This window comes from Aedes albopictus, chromosome 2, assembly GCF_035046485.1.
Source record: "Aedes albopictus strain Foshan chromosome 2, AalbF5, whole genome shotgun sequence".
NCBI lineage: Eukaryota > Metazoa > Arthropoda > Insecta > Diptera > Culicidae > Aedes > Aedes albopictus.
Window position 1 is genome coordinate 170662133 of NC_085137.1, and position 17258 is coordinate 170679390.

The 17258-nt window shown below is 42.4% G+C and overlaps 1 protein-coding gene across 1 annotated transcript in view; it reads left to right on the plus strand.

Moving 5' to 3' along the window:
- Positions 1 to 2437: 2437 nt before the first annotated feature.
- The window catches only part of LOC109404843 (proton-coupled amino acid transporter-like protein pathetic), a 157096-nt gene continuing 142275 nt past the window's right edge, over positions 2438 to 17258 (plus strand). The window contains exon 1 of the mRNA XM_029859390.2: positions 2438 to 2462. The gene's annotated coding sequence lies outside the window, so the exon portion shown is untranslated. The remainder of the gene's footprint in view (positions 2463 to 17258) is intronic.

Sequence of the window (17258 nt, forward strand, 5' to 3'; positions counted from 1 at the left end):
GAGGTACTTTGACAAATTGTGTTAGCTTTCAATAGACTCAACGTGATCCTTAGGGTGCTCATCTTGCCCCGCCCTACCCTATAGAGCATTCGCAAATTTCCCACAATGGAATCACGGCGTTGGGTTAGCCATTCATAAAACAACGCAAAATTCGGCAACCATAGTTCAACTTATTCTGCGAAAGGGGAATTTGACTGGTACATTTAATCCAAATGACTAAAGTAATCCATCTGATTTGGACGACATCAAAATATTTTGGTAAATTGCAAGCTGGTGCACTGGAGTGATTTCCCCCATTCCATAGCTGTGTGCCGTGTTGGTCTATAAATTCGCATATGGTAGAACGACCAAGACTCCCTTAGGATACACATCATGAAGATTATTTAAAAGTTTGGCATAACGAATATAAAGCCTGTATCCGCAATAATCGGGACACAGAAGTACGGCCGTAACTTTGTACTGAATCAATAAGAATTGACCAAAAGTTAACTGAGAACTCTTTGATGTATGTTTATTATTTGTGCAAAATTTCATAAAAATCGATGCATTACTTTTAACTGTGAATGAGAAACAAATAGACGTGGTTTTTAAGATTTTGTACAATTATCACCAATTTTCATTCGCATACTAGATGGTTCTTTTCCGCTACAATTAAAAGTTCTATGAGGATAATTATGAAACTTCGTGAGCAGTTATGATACTTATAGAGACACTTTCTTGCAAAATTTCTTCAACTTTTATCAATTGGATTGAAAGTTACTGGTGTTGATAGAGTATAGTGTTAGTGAAAATGTGTCATGTTTTTTATGTGCGATGTTTGCCTATTCATAACTTTTGAATGTCTCGACCAATTTTCATGAAATTTTCACAGAAGGTAGTTGATTATGTGTATATTATGCCTGCACAGTTTGATGATTATTGGTGCAGTACTTTCAACAATACAATCGAAGCAATAAGGGGTGCTCACTAATTGTTGTCTGAAGGGCTAAAATCACGGTGAGCCCCAATATATGTTTCGACTATAAAATTGTTGATAGTGCATCGATTTTTTTGAAATTTTGCCTATGCAAGTAAAGTAGATTGAGGGGTTTGTGTTTAAAATTTCAGCCATTTCCTTTATCAAATTCAAAAGTTACAGCGCTGACAAGCTAAACCAGGGGCTGTACAAAATTCAATTGCTCGCGTTCTACTGTTTCATTGCTACATCAAAAGGTACTTGACTGATTCACATGAAATTTTGCAGGTGAAATGAACACAACTTAAGATATTATCAGGCAGCATTTAAGCAAATTTATTGTATCTATTGCAGAGTTACAGCCATGTTTCTGTGTCCCGATTATTGCGGATACAGGCTTTAATTTGTAAACTTCATTCTTCGATCGACCCAAATAGCTGTGTAGTGTCGATGGTTTGACTATTTGCTTAGCGTGTCTAGGAATGAATGATCAGGCGGGGTTCGAAAAAAGCCTAACCACTTACAAAGCCTGCGGACTGTGGAGTACTACAACAGCAAAACGCCAATCGCTACACACCTAATCAAAAGCATGGAGTGAAATGACAAACTGCAGTGTCATGCCTCGAGCACGTATGCTTGCCAACAGTGTACTCGTTGATGCATTCGTCTCTAAACTAACAACCAGAGATGTATGTGAAATCACAATTGACATATCTGTTGCAAACATCAACTTGAAAAATGTCTTTTGTTTTGTTTGTGCACTGTATGACGGACCATCCTCTACGGATGCTATCGAAGAAGCAGTGAGTACAAACAATGGTACATGCCGCAAAAACCTTTCCCTCTCGCACGCTGGTAAAATTGCGACCCGCCACTCTTGGTCATAAACCAAAGTTTACAACGCGCAGCAGCAGCTGATGCGAAAGGCATCACATGTAAAGGTCGGATCGGTTTCGCGCGATCAACCAACCACGGATCAGAACAACAACGACAGCGAACGGCAGGAGCTGGAAGCGGCGATACTTTGTCAATTGAATACTTTGCACATTACCAGTCTCGCTTTGTACGTGATCCAGTAAACATATTTTTGCAGAACTCTTGTAATCGCACGCTTCTGATGTGGTGTGAAGCATTGTAAACCGATTTAGTTCAAGTCCGAGTTGTCCTGAGTGCAAGCTGAGTCGCGCAATCCCGCGAGAAGTAGGGTTCTGATCCACGGTCAACAGGGCACCATAATAGTTTCAACTGGTCTGTGCTAAACAGAAGTCGTCGTATGTTGTGCACTTGAACAGACCTTGACCTTGACCATCATCTTCGTAGCCAAAAGAGACGGAAGTAATAACAGTGAAAAATCGTTGATGCGTTTATTGATTGGATAAAAGGAATAGTGGTGTAGAATATCAGATTGGAACGTCGAAGCGCGGGGATCATGTCGAAAGAGGTGAAAAACGTCGAATCATGCCAACAGCAAAAGCAGACGAAGCCGGTAAGCGGGAAAGATCCACAGGTAAGAATGAAATGGTTCAATACATGTTGTTAGTGGGTAGGGAAGATTTTTTGTAATTACCAAATGAATTCGGTTGTGCTTCAGCTGATTGTGCTTCATGCTTCGACTATTTTATTAAATAAAGTGAATGTAGCCGGACTTAGAGGGACGTAAAACTATAATCAACACTTTTATGACTACGTAAACCGAGAATGACTAAAAATCTGAAACTGAACATTAATTTTAATACTAAAAAACCCAAATTAAACCACCTAGTGGTGATAGTGCCTTTCTCGTCGAACATGTTCTCACAATCTTTCTGGCAACGTAAGTCAAAGTGTTTCTGAATCCGAATATTTTTATAGAAAAGCAAGCATTTTATCAGACATCTTTGAATTGACTTAAAACTTATTGATTGCACATAGTCCGACATTATGTTCAACGTATAAGCAGGGCTGAAAAATATCAGACTTCTCAGTTGACTGCTTGAGCACTTTGTTGAGCACCTTCACTAACACAGGAGGCTGATCAACATCAAGACGATATTAACAAGCTAAGCTATAACTCTTTACACAATCACAGATCACATTTTTTTTCTTAACATTTGGGCTGTATTTTATTGACCGTTGAAAACAAGAGCGATAGATAGTGAGTATAGTGCGACGTCTGTTTGTATGTGGGTTTAATTTGTTAGATTTTGTTCTCTTACAGATATTTACCGCTTGCATTGGTTTTATTTACTTTCGTAGTTCCGGCGAAGCACCAAACGCTGGTTGTGCAACCCTACCGGTAGTCTGCAATGTGGTGTGAGCCTATTTTCTAGTTAACCGTTCCTCGGGTTATTCAAAAAGCCGTGATGTAATATGTTGCATGGTACATTTGGTTACTTTCGATGCGGTACCGGAACAGGTTCCGGAGCACACCGGGTCTCCCAAATATAGTCTGAGACTATTTCATTGCTAACGTTCATTAGGTTACCCAAAAAACACGATTTGATTTATCTCATGCATGGGTGGGGATAGATCACTTTTACATTTGACCACTTCCAGGACCTGCGCCGCGCCTGCCTACGGGCTAGGCGGCGGATGCAGCGAGCACAATCAGAGGAAGAGCGAAACGAACTGCGGGTGGTGTTCGCCGCTGCAAAAGCCGCGCTCAAGACCGAGATAAGAGCAAGCAAAAAGGCCTGCTTCGAGGGTCTCTGTCAGAGTGCCAATACGAACCCGTGGGGTGACGCTTACAGGATCGTTATGGCCAAGACGAGAGGGGTGATGGCTCCTACAGAGCAATCTCCAGAGATGTTGGAGGGGATCATTGGAGGACTTTTTCCGCGTCATGATCCTAGTCCTTGGCCTCCTTTCGTAGGACAGCCGGGGACTGGGGCTGGCGATGAAGAGAGGGTCACCGATGTGGAACTTGCGGGGATAGCTAAGTCCCTTAGCGTAGGTAAGGCCCCAAATCCGGACGGAGTTCCGAACCTGGCCTTAAAAGTAGCTATTGCAGAGGCTCCCGAGATGTTCAGGTCCTCTCTCCTCTTCTTGGCGTAACGTCCTCACTGGAACAAAGCCTGCTTCTCAGCTTAGTATTCTATGAGCACTTCCACAGTTATTAACTGAGAGCTTCCTCTGCCAATGACCATTTTTGCATGTGTATATCGTGTGGCAGGCACGAAGATACTCTATGCCCAAGGAAGTCAAGGGAATTTCCTTTACGAAAAGATCCTGGACCGACCGGGAATCGAACCCGTCACCCTCAGCATGGTCATGCTGAATACCCGTGCGTTTACCGCCTCGGCTATATGGCTATATGTTCAGGTCTGCTATGCAGAAATGCCTGGACGAGGGAGTTTTCCCAGAAGCTTGGAAGAGGCAGAGCCTGGTACTATTGCCAAAGGCGGGGAAACCACCCGGAGACCCGTCGGCATATAGACCAATATGCTTGATTGACACGGCGGGGAAGGTGCTCGAAAAGATCATCCTCAATAGAATGTTGCGGTTCACCGAGGGCGAAAATGGTCTTTCGAGTAACCAGTACGGCTTTCGGAAGGGGAGGTCCACTGTAGACGCTATCTTGTCGGTTACAAAAACCGCCAAGAAAGCACTCGAGCCTAAGAGGAGGGGAATTCGCTTTTGCGCGGTAGTGACTCTGGATGTAAGGAATGCGTTTAATAGCGCCAGCTGGTCTGCTATTGCCGATGCGCTCTTGCGTCTAGGGATACCGGAGTACCTGTACAAGATTCTCGGAAGTTACTTTCAGAATCGTGTACTAGTCTACGACACGGAGGTGGGTCGGAAGTGCTTTCACATAACCTCAGGAGTCCCGCAAGGTTCCATCCTGGGTCCGGTGTTATGGAATGTCATGTACGACGAGGTGTTGAGGTTAGAGTATCCAGTGGGAGTGGTGATTGTCGGATTTGCCGACGACATTACGCTCGAAGTCTACGGTGAAACGATCAAGAAGGTCAAGTTGACTACCAACCACTCGATCAAGGTTGTGGAGGCGTGGATGCGGTCCAGGAAACTGGAGCTGGCTCACCACAAGACAGAGGTGACGGTTGTTAAGAACCTGAAGTCGGAGCAGCAGACGGAGATCAGTGTAGGAGGGTGTACTATCCTGTCAAAGCGCTCCGTCAAACACTTGGGCGTGATGATCGACGATAAGCTTACTTTCGGTAGCCACGTCGATTATGCCTGTAAAAGAGCCTCCACAGCTATTGCGGCACTGTCCCGGATGATGTCCTATAGCTCTGCGGTGTACGCCAGTAAGCGCAAGCTTCTGGCTAGTGTTGCTACGTCCATACTTAGGTATGGCGGCCCGGCGTGGGGCACCGCGCTAAGTACTAAATGCTACCGACGGAAGCTGGAAACTACTTACAGGCTTATGTGCCTGAGGGCTGCGAGCGCGTACCGTACCGTGTCACACGACGCTCTCTGTGTCATTACTGGTATGGTGCCTATCAGCATTCTTATCAGTGAGGACATGGAGTGCTTCGAAATGCGCGGCACAAGAGGCATACGCAGGACTGCCAGGATGGCCTCTATGGTCAAATGGCAGCGCGCGTGGGACAGTTCCACCAAAGGAAGGTGGACCCATAGGTTGATACCGAGGGTAGATAGTTGGATTAATAGACGCCATGGGGAAGTTACATTCCACCTGACACAGGTCCTTACAGGTCATGGTTGCTTCCGACAGTATCTACACCGTTTCGGGCATGCGGATTCTCCCAAATGCCCAGCGTGCAATGGTTTAGAGGAAACGGCGGAACACGTTTTGTTCGTGTGCCCGCGTTTTCGCACAATGCGTGACCGCATGCTTGCCACATGCGGAGAGGACACAACTCCGGACAACTTGGTCCAGAGGATGTGTAGGGATGAGTTTGGCTGGAACGCCGTTTCAACGGCTATTACCCACACCGTCTGGGAGCTACAGAGGAGGTGGCGCGTGGACTCGGAGAATGGCTAGTCCAGATGCAGTACAAGAGGTGGTCCAGGGGTTCGGAGTCGGCTTCGTAGGTCATACCGGTGCCCTGCGGTCGAGATCGACCCTTACAGCCATTAAGTGGCCGCGGAGAGGAAGTCCCGGTAGCGGTGCTGCCGTGGCGTCGGTCTACTGGGTTGGATCCAAGCCCGCGGTTGGAAAGGGGTCCCCGGTAAGGGTCGGGGCAGGTGGAGACCCTGCCGTCAGCAACCTACGGATGCATCTGATAGGGCCTGAAGGGTTCTGTCACATTCGCCCGAAAACCATTCGCCCGAATTCCAAATGCCCGAATGACAAACGCCCGAATGTAACAAACGCCCGAAAGTCATTCGCCCGAATAGACCATTCGCCCGAAAAGACCATTCGCCCGAAATACCACTCACCCGAAAAGACCATTCACCCGAAAGACCATTCGCCCGAAAACCATAATAATCTTGGAAATACTTTTCTGAAATCAATTTAGGCGTCGTACACACATATTGCTTTCTTTGAACACAGTTTGATATAAGACTTAAACTGTTAAAAACATTTTCAGCAATATACTGCCCCCACTCGCATAACGGTCCCATATGCATAGGAAACGCAGCAAAGATGGGACTGTTATGCGAGTGGGGGCAGCATAGCTGTGAAAACATTCATTGGAATTGTCCCTTCTTTTGTTAATAGGCTTTTCTTTCTAGTTCTACCTTCAAGGAAATCAAATTCAATTTGATGTCATTTTTACCATCAATTTGCCCTTCTTTCAATCATGGGCTGTTCTTTTAATTTGTTATTTTATGGGGAACCTTGACGTTAAAACAATTTTTGGATTCAAAACATGGTTTCAAAAGAACAGCTTATTCAAATAAGAATGCTGTATTCTAGTAGATCAATCGTGAATACTATTAATTTAAAAGTATTGACTACTCTGTGCTGAAGTTATCCTCTCGATCATCAATGCTATAACAATTAATGACCAATTATGTAATATTTTCACAAGAAATTAGGCCTTCTTCAAAACATAGGCCGTTCTTCCAAACTAAGCTTATATCGATATTATTGGCGTTAGTCCAGCTGATCTTGCGATTGGTCGGATACTAAGTATACCGTGCGTCTGTCATTAAGCTTTCATCATGGCAAACTAGGAAAAAAAAATTGTTCAAAGAAATTGCATGGAATCGACGGATGACTTTCGGGCGAATGGTCTTTCGGGCGAATGGTCTTTTCGGGCGAATGGTCATTCGGGTGAATGGTCTTTTCGGGCGAATGGTCTTTTCGGGTGAATGGTCTATTCGGGCGATTGGAATTCGGGCGTTTGTCATTCGGGCGTTTGTGATTCGGGCGATTGGTTTTCGGGCGAATGTGACAGAATCGGCCTGAAGGGTAGTGATACACTTCCTTTGCGGGCAGGTCAGATCGGGTTGCATGTGGGCATCAGTTCTTGATGTCCGCTCAGCAGTAGGGCGCGGGCGGGGTTGACTCTGCCCGCCTTCCGAGGATAAAGGGAGTGGCGAAGACCACTCGGGAAACTGGCTAAGCGCCAGCATGCTACCGTGATGGACTCTCCAAAGCGAGTCATCGATGTTCGTTGCTGCAGGCTACGCAGCTAACCTTGTGGGTGCGATGTGCACTAGCCCCTCTCTGAAGCAATATCTTCTTGGTGGTTCCGGAGAGACGTAGGGTTTGGCGACCATAGGAATGGTTTAGTGGGTACGAGGAGTGAGTAGTCCTGGATTTTACTTTTGTTGTAGAAGATGGCCTGTCAGACCTACACTACCCTAACCTTTTGTTAGGGTGTCTGTTGAGCAGATTATCCCCCTATGGTTTAGAAGGAAAAAAAAGTGGGACACCCAGAACTGGTTTCGGGACACTACCGGTTGTCTAAAATATGGTCTGAGGCTATGTTCTTACGAATCGATCATCGTGTTTTTTGAATAGCTGCTATTTGATGTACTGTCAAACACTTATTTGTGCATTTCGCCAGTTCCGGCGAGACACTCGAAAGTGGTTCCGGTACACTACCGGTAGTCTTAAAGTGGCCTTAGACTTTTCTTGCTGATCGTTCTGCGCGTCATCTAAAAAGCCGATATTTAATGCGCGGTGTGCATGCGTTTGGTTCCGTTCTATATTTGACCACTTCCGGCGGAGCACCTGGAACCGGTTTCGGCACAGTATTGGTTTTCCAAAGTGTGGTCTATGATTGTTTCTCTTGTTAACCGTTCATCAGGTTACCAAAACAGCTATTTATGGGGTTGGTTCTCCTTTACATTTGACCACTTCCGATGGGGCACCCTTAATCGGTGAGGAATACTACCGGTTGTTCCAAATATGGCCGGAAACTTTTTATTTGCCAAATCAAGATACCTAAAAATCCGCGATTTGATTTGTCGCATGGGTTTGGTTCACTTTTTTGTTTTGCCATTTCCGGCGGGGCACCCGGAACCGGTTCCGGATCACTACCGGTTCAGATACATATGGTCTGAGAATATTTTCCTGCTGACTGTTCATCAGGATATCAAAAAAGCCACTATTTGATATGTCGCATGTATGGGTTTGGTTAACTTTGAAACTTGGCCACCTCTGGCGGGACATCTAGAACTGGTTTCGGAACACTACTGGTTCCGATATGTTCTGAGAATGCTTTCCTGCATACTGTTCATCAGGTTATCGAAAAAGCCGCGGTTTGATATGTCACATGCATGGTTTAAGTTCAATTTTATATTTGGCCACTTCCGGCGGTACACCCGGAACCGGTTCCGGAACACAACCGGTTCAAATATGGTCTGACAATATTTTCCTGCATACCTTTCACCAGGATGTCAAAAAAGTCACTATTTGATATGTCACATGCATGGGTTTGGTTAAATTTTATACTTGGCCACCTCCAGCGGGACATCTGGAACCGGTTCCGGAATACTACCGGTTCCGATATGGTCTGAGAATGTATTCCTGCTTACTGTTCATCAGGGTATCGAAAAAGCTGCGGTTTGATATGCCGCAAGCATGGGTTTAGTGCACTTTTATGTTTGGCCACTTCCGTTGGGACACCGGGAACCGGCTCCGGGACACTACCGGTTCAGATATGGTCTGAGACCATTTTACTGCTTACCGTTCATCAAGTTATCGAAAACGCCGTAGTTTGATGTGTCGCAAGGATGGGTTTGTAGCGTTTTCATATCTGGCCCCTTCCTGGGGTACCGGTCCGGAACACCTAAATGGCCATAACTCCGGAACGGCTGGACCGATCCGAACCATTTTCAATAGGAAACAATGGGACCACATTCCGCGTCGAATGAACCATCGGTCATTAAAATCGGATGAGGTTTAGTTCAAAAAAGTGATGTGACCTTTTTTGTACACAGACATACATACACACATACACACACACATACACACATACACATACATACACACATACAGACATTTGCTCAATTCGTCGAACTGAGTTGATTGGTATATGTGATTCGACTCTCCGAGCTTTCTATCAAAAAGTCGTTTTTGGAGTGAACATATAGCCTTTCCAGTACACTTAGTGTACGAGAAAGGCAAAAAGACATATCTATGCCAAAACTACTGCGTATGCTAGTCTTTTGTGAGTCAGTAGTTTAGAAATATATGGAAGCAGTTGAAAACCAAACTTTTCACACGAGTAACTAAAAAAGAGCCAAATGTTACTCAAATTTCCTTTTCAGTCTTGTTGATCTGCTAGATAAGCAGATTTATGCGCATAAAAATTGAAATAAATTGCAAGGTGGCCACAGAGGCCATCTGTGTCCTTAAAACTTGACCGACTTAGAGAAAAAAAAACCCTAATTAAACCACCTAGCGGTGATGGCGCCTTTCTCGTGCCTTCGAAACCCCATTCCAATAAAACTGATGCGAAATGTTTATGTATATCGCACTTTCATACAATTAACAGAAATCCATTTCATGATACAAAAAATCATATCGTTTATCTGGCTTTTGATGTTGAGTCTCAAACTCTTAAGAAATGACGCTATCTTGAATTTGAAGCCGCCATTTAGGATTAAAGATTGCCATCTTGGATGTTCTGATCGCCATTTTTGGAATCCAGACATCATCCCCATACTAAATATACCAATAGTGCATTGTTTAAGGCTCTAAAATTCCACTAAATAGCCGTGATATTGAATTCGGAGCCGCCATCTTAAATTATAGATCGCCATTTTGGGCTCTGGAAGTCTTCCCCATACCAAATATACCAATATTGCATGGTTTAGAGACGAAAACTTTATTAAACAGGCGTTAGAGTCTATATCTCCATCAAACAGCCGCCATCTTGAAACAGAAGCCGCCATATTGGATTTTAGATCACCATCTTGAACATTCTGGTCGACATTTTTTGATTCCGGACATCTTCCATGGTTTTAGAGCCTTAACCCTTATGTGACCGACAGGGTACCCGGGTACCCAGCACCCATTTAAAATACACGGTGTAGAAAAAAGCAAAAACGTTTGTCGGACACATAACGGTTAAACTTCTTTAAACAGACGCCATCTTGAATTTGAAGAGCCTAAATATCTAGTAAACAACCGCCATCTTGAATTTTGTGCCGCCACCTTTAACATTTGGCTGCCATCTTGCATTTTGGGCCGACATCGTGGAGCTTCTGGTATCCAGTGTTGATTTCCGCACAAAACTCGTCAATCATGCTAAGGATTTCAAAAATTGCCGCAGTTTGATTTACCGCGTGATGGGCTAGTTCAGTTTTATATACGGCCAGTTCTACCGGTGCTGGTCTGGATCACTGAAATGGCCATAACTCCGGAACGCCTTGGCCGATCTGGACCATTTTGGATGGCAAACAATTCCGGTTTAATTCAAGCTATAATCCGAAAAATCGGCCAATGGGAAGTGCCTTAAAAGTGAGTGAACTTATTTTGCGCACATACATACATACATACATACATACATACATACATATATATGTAATCTCAATTCGTTGAACTGAGTTGATTGGTATATGCGACTTGATCCACCGAGCCTTTTTTCGAAAAATCGTTTTATGAGTGAACATATACTGCCCATAATCGCATAGTTGACGTAACCGCCATTGACAATGTCAGCACTCACAAGCTAATATCTATCAAATGTGCATAATTTTGACCAATTTTATTGAATAGAGCACAAGATCTAATCACTAACTAGATATCAACGTAAAAAAAATCTTAAATTTTGCATTAATCATTGTTGAAATTTCAAAAGTGTGCTGAAAACTACAGTGGCGCTTACGTCAACTATGCGATTATGGGCAGTATAGATTTTTAGTACACGAAGTGTGCGAGAAAGGCAAAACACTACTTTCGAGCTTTTTTGCTCTAGTTCTCTAACTAAACCAATAAATTCCAAGATCTTTTTGGTAGCAAATTTAATAATCTTTCAAATGCGATAAGTTTGACCATTTTCAAGTTATAGCCAGCTTGAGGCAAGCAAAGTCAAAAACATGTAATGTTCAATTAGTACGTAATGCCATTACGGTAATGGTTGAGATTTGCCCATATGCGTAATACATTTTTACACCGATCGGAAACTGTTTACTTGCTAACGTTCATAATGTTATCAAAAAATCCTAGCCTTGCTGTGTCACATACCGTCTACCCCCGTTGGTTTGAACGACACCTCATTCAAACCAACGGGGTTCATTTTTAGTTTGAACTTCTAGCAACCCTGTCGGCGACGGAAAAACACACGGCTGGCAGCCTTATTTGATGTTTTGTGTTGATTCTGCGTTCCGTTTCACCCCGTTCCATTAGTAGAATGACATTTTACCCTTTTTAATTTGAACGATGTGCAGATTAGAGGGGGTCAAATTAAAAAGTGTTCAGATTAGATGAGGTCAAACCAACGGGGGTGGACGGTACATAGGTTCAGTTCAATTTTATATTTAGCCGCTTTCGGAGGGACACCCGGAACTGGTTACGGCACTACCCGATGTGCTTAATGTGGTCCTAACCTACTTCTTTTATAACCAGTCATCAGGTTATCAGAAAAGCCGTTATTTGTTGTATCGCATGCATGGATTTGGTACTCTTTTATATTTGGCCGCATCCGTCGATACCCCTGGAACCGGTTCCGGACAACTACCGGTTCAGATATGGTCTGATACTGTTTTCCTGCTAACCGTTCGTAAGATTATTGAAAATGCCTCTGTTTGATGTGTCGCATGCATCGGTTTGGTACTCGTTTATAGTTGTCTACATTCGGCGGAACATCCGGAACCGGTTCCGAAACACTACCGGTTCAAATATGGTCTGATACTGTTTTCTTGCTTACTGTTCATCAGGTTATCGGAAATGCCGCTGTTTGATGTGTCGCATGCAAGGGTTTGGTACTCTTTCATATTTGGCCACTTCCGGTGGGACATCCGGAACCGGTTTACGGAACACTACCGGTTCAGATGTGCTCTGATACTGTTTTCCTGCTAACCGTTCATCGGATTATCGAAAAAGCCGCTGTTTGATGTGTCGCATGCATATGTTCAATTTGATATTTGACCACTTCCGGCGGGACACCCAGAACCGGTTCCGGAACACTACCGGTTCAATTATGGTCTGAGACTATTTTCCTGCTTACCGTTCATCAGATAATCGTAAATGCCGTGGTTTAATGGGTCGCATGCATGGGTTTGGTGCATTTTCATGTCTGGCCCCTTCCAGGGGTACCGGTTCCGGAACACCTAAATGGCCATAACTCCGAAACGGCTGGACCGATCCGAACCATTTTCAATAGGAAACAATGGGACCAGATTCCGCGTCGAATGAGCCGTCGATCGTCAAAATCGGTTGATATTTACTATCAAAAAGTGAGGTGACCTTTTTTTGTACACATACACACACACATACATACACACACACACACATACACACACACAGACATCATCTCAACTCGTCGAGCTGAGTCGATTGGTATATGAAACTTGCCCCTCTGGGGGCTCTATCAAAGTTTCATTTTTGGAGTGAACATATAGCCTTTCGGTACACCTTGGTGTACGAGAAAGGCAAAAAATCCTGAAATGAAAAAAAAAGTTTCCTGAAAAAATTTCTAGAAAATTATCAAAAGAAACTTTTTGGGAAATTTATACACAATTCCCAAAAAATCATTGAAAGTATTTTTAGAAGAATCTCTGGAAAAACTCTAGGCGGTTTGCCTGCAGAAATCCGTGGACGTTTTTATTTTTGAAGGAACACTATATAGGGTCTTGTACCATTTGGGCAGGTGTATCTATTTTGGGCACTTGCCGCTATAACCAAGTCAATTTCAAACGGTTTGATCTGAAATTTTGTATAGAGTTAGGCACTTACAGTATCTTACTTTATACAAAAACTCAAATCAATCGGTTTGAAAATGACTTATAGGGTGTCCCAGAAAGTATGGGCACAACTTTGTATAGCGAGAATTCAATCATTTTTTAACAAACAACAATTTTTATATTTTTGTAGTTTTATTCAAAGTTTTTTTTATTGATACCTGTAAAAAAATATACATTTAAAAGTATTTTTGTATGCAGAATGTTTAAAATGAAAAAAAGAACTTTCAAAACTCATGCACAACCTACTTTTTTACCGTTTTGCCAAATTCACAAATTGGAAACAAGTTTTTTGAATGTTAATGGCATGATATATTTGAAAACATGTTTTCTCAGATGCTTGATTGAAAATTTTCATAAGAATATGGTTTGCCTGTGCGTACTGGCCTTTCAGAATTTTGAAAAAAATCGAAAGAATCGCTTTTTCTATTTCTGGATGAGACATGCCCACAGACATTCACGTTTTAAAGCATGTTTTAATGAGATTTAAAAAAATTAATCTACACTTGATAAAGCTGGAGTATTTATTTAACTTATAGTGTAATTTAATTGTCATTTTCTGCATGCTGTGATACATATTTAGAAGCTTGTTTTCAAGTATTTGAAATTTGGAGTTTCAAAAATATCGATTTTTGAGTTTGAATTGAACTTTTAGGTTCGAAAGTATATGTTTTCAATGCTATCCAATATTTGTATCATAGATAGACATGTAGAAAATCACGGATATATTTTTTGAAAGATATAGCAATTTGTGCAGAAGCTTCAAATGGTCTTCTAGGGGAAGTCCTTCCGTATTCAAACGATGTGTAAAAATCAAATTCTAATAATTGGCATTTGATGCTAATATATTAAGGCAGGATATGTGTGAAAATAAAAATTAATCATGCATCCGTTTCCAAATGGCAGAGCTTCGAAGTTGTGCCCATACTTTCTGGGACACCCTATAGTTATAGCGGCAAGTGCCCAAAATAGGTACACCTGTCGAAATGGTACAAGACCCTATTCGTAAAGCAAGTCGCCTCTAAATTATGATAAATTTCAGAAGAAATACTTGTGGTAATTTCTATAAAATTTTCCGGAGAAATTTTTTTATTGAATTACCGAAGCTGAAAAAACATAAAGATCGATTCCAAGTGCACTGCCCATAACTGCATAACAGTCACATTCGACAAAAGTAGGCATTGGAGAAAATTGAGCTCAAAGTTTGCAACTTGCACTAGTATGGAAAATGATCTAAATTTCAAAAAAATGGCAAAAATTCAAAGTTTATTAGTTTGCAACGAAATCTTCTACAGCTCTTCTTGTATGCTGGGCAAATAGTTCAAAAAAATATTAGAGCAAAATATGATTGGTTTTACGTTATGAGGCCAGTGTGTATTACCAGTGTGACTGTTATGCGGTTACATTCGTTAATATTTGTTAATGAGACAAAACGACTTGGTATTTTTTTCACATTTTGTGGAACAAACTTGTAAAGTTTATTTGGATACATGAAAGTACTGATGATTTGGAGATGAGCCCCGGTATTAACTCAATATTGACAAAAACTGCAAATGTTACTAATATGCAGTTATGGGCAGTGCACTCATTGTAAGAGAAGCTTGAGAAATTTCTGAAAAAATACACGGATGAATACCTGGACGAATTCGGGAAGAATCTTTTGTTTTGTAGAATAATCACTGGAGGAATTTCTGAATGAGTCTCTGTATGACTTTCTAAGCAATATCTAAAAAACCAGATTAATCCACCTAGTGGTGATAGCACCTTTCTCGTCGAATATTTCCGTCGCCATAAGCAGAAGTGTTCCTAAATCCTGAAAATACTCTAGACGGAACAAATATCATTTTCTTCTTTTGTCACAGTGCTCGTTCGTCAATGAGGGGGTGGAGTTTATAAATAATAAATGTATTTGATGAAAAAAAAAATACTCAAACAGTTAAGCAAAATCGCCTAATTCATCGGGTTTGATAAGAAATTTTCTGGAGGACTTCACCTTAAAATTTAAAAATTTATTGGTTTATTCCTTTGTGCCCTTCCTTCTTCTTCTTCTTTATGGCTCGACGTCCCCACTGGGACTTGGCCTGCCTCGCTTCAACTTAGTGTTCTTTGAGCACTTCCACAGTTATTAATTGAAGGGCTTTCTTTGCCTGCCATTGCATGAATTTGTATATTGTGAGGCAAGTACAATGATACACTCCAGTTAGCCTAGTGGTTAAGGCTATGGATCGCCAATCCGGAGACGGCGGGTTCGATTTCCGTTCCGATCGGGAAAATTTTCTCGACTCCCTGGGCATAGTGTATCATTGTGCCCTTCCTCAAAACATTGAATTCCGACCCAAAATTTCCAAGGGGGGACCCCTCTTGACTTAAGAGAAAATCGAAATTTGTGTCAGCCTTGTTCAGAAAAGCAAGAACCTTATCAAAGCCATAATCAAATTTGGAAACTTATTGATGGCTCATATTCTTATGTTATGTATTGTGTTAAACGAATAAGCAGAGCTGAAAAATATTAAACCTCTCAGTTGACCCCCTGACCATCTTCACTAGCACTGGATGCCGAACATTATCAAGACATTTCAGTATTTTTTTTTCTGCACAGTTTAGCCTTTACTTTATTATCATTAATTATATTGCCGTGATTATCCCATGTTATATCCCATGTTATATGGGATTCCCATATAACATGGGACAATTGGGCGTGGCACGGCAGTATGCGATTCATTTAAAATTTAACAAAAAAAAGTGCAAGCAAGTAAAATTTCCCATATTAAAACCTATTCAAATTTTCAACCGTGTTACAGAGCGCGATGGCTCAACCAGTTCCATCAAAATTGTGCGCAGTAATTTAAGTCGCAAAAGGGGATTGATGCTATAAAATTAGAATTTTCCCATACAACATTGATCCATCCTACTGTATAATTTTGTTGTAATTTCAGCGAAGCATCTAATCCTGATTCTGCAACACTGCCGGTAATCTTAGGTGTGGTCAAAGCTTAGGTCAAAGACTATTTTCCTGCTGCCCGTTTATCTGGTTAGCGAACATTTTTGATGATTTGATATTTCGCATGCAGGGGTTTGGTTCACTTTTTAAACTGGCCACTCCTGGCGAGACATCTGGAAACGGTTCCGGAAAACAACCGGTTCAGATATATTATTTAGAGGATTGATTGGTGATTATCGGTGATAAACAGCTTGTTAAGCGTTTCGACCTACTATTCTTCGGTCATCATCAGATGCATTCAGCAGGATTCACCCCTTTAACTTCGTCAGTTTACTATATTAGCGATTCAGATATGGTCTGAAACTATTTTCCTGCTTACCGTTCATCTGATTATCGATAAAGCCGCTATTTGGTGTGTCGCATGTCTGGGTTCGGTTCACTTTTTTAATTGGCCACTTCCAGCGGGACACCTGAAACCGGTTCCGGAACACAACCGGTTCAGATATAGTCTGAAACGTTTTACTGCTTACCGTTCATCTGGTTATCAAAAACGTTGCTCTTTGATGCGTGGCATGCATGGGTTTGGTACACTTTTATAGTTGGCCACTTCCGGCGGGACACCTGGAACCGGTTCTGAAACACTACCGGTTCAAATATAGTCTGAAACTACTTTCCTGCTAACCGTTCATCAGGTTATCGCAAAAGCCGCAATTCGATGTGTCATCGCATGCCTGGGTTTGTTTTTTTTTAATTGGCTTCTTCCAGCGGGACACCTGGAAACGGATCCGGAACATTACCGGTTCAGATATGGCCTGAAACAATTTTCATGATTATCGTTCACCTGGTTATCGATACAGCCGCTATTTGGTGTGTCGCATGCCTGGGTTTGTTTACTTTTCCAATTGGCCACTTCCGGCGGGACACATGGAACCGGTTCCGGAACACAACCGGTTTAGATATGGTCTGAAACTATTCTCCTGCTTACCGTTCATCAGGTTATCGAAAAAGCTGCTGTTTGATGTGTCGCATGCAAGGGTTATGTTCACTTTTATATTTGGCCACTTCCGGCGGGACACCTGGAACCGGTTCCGA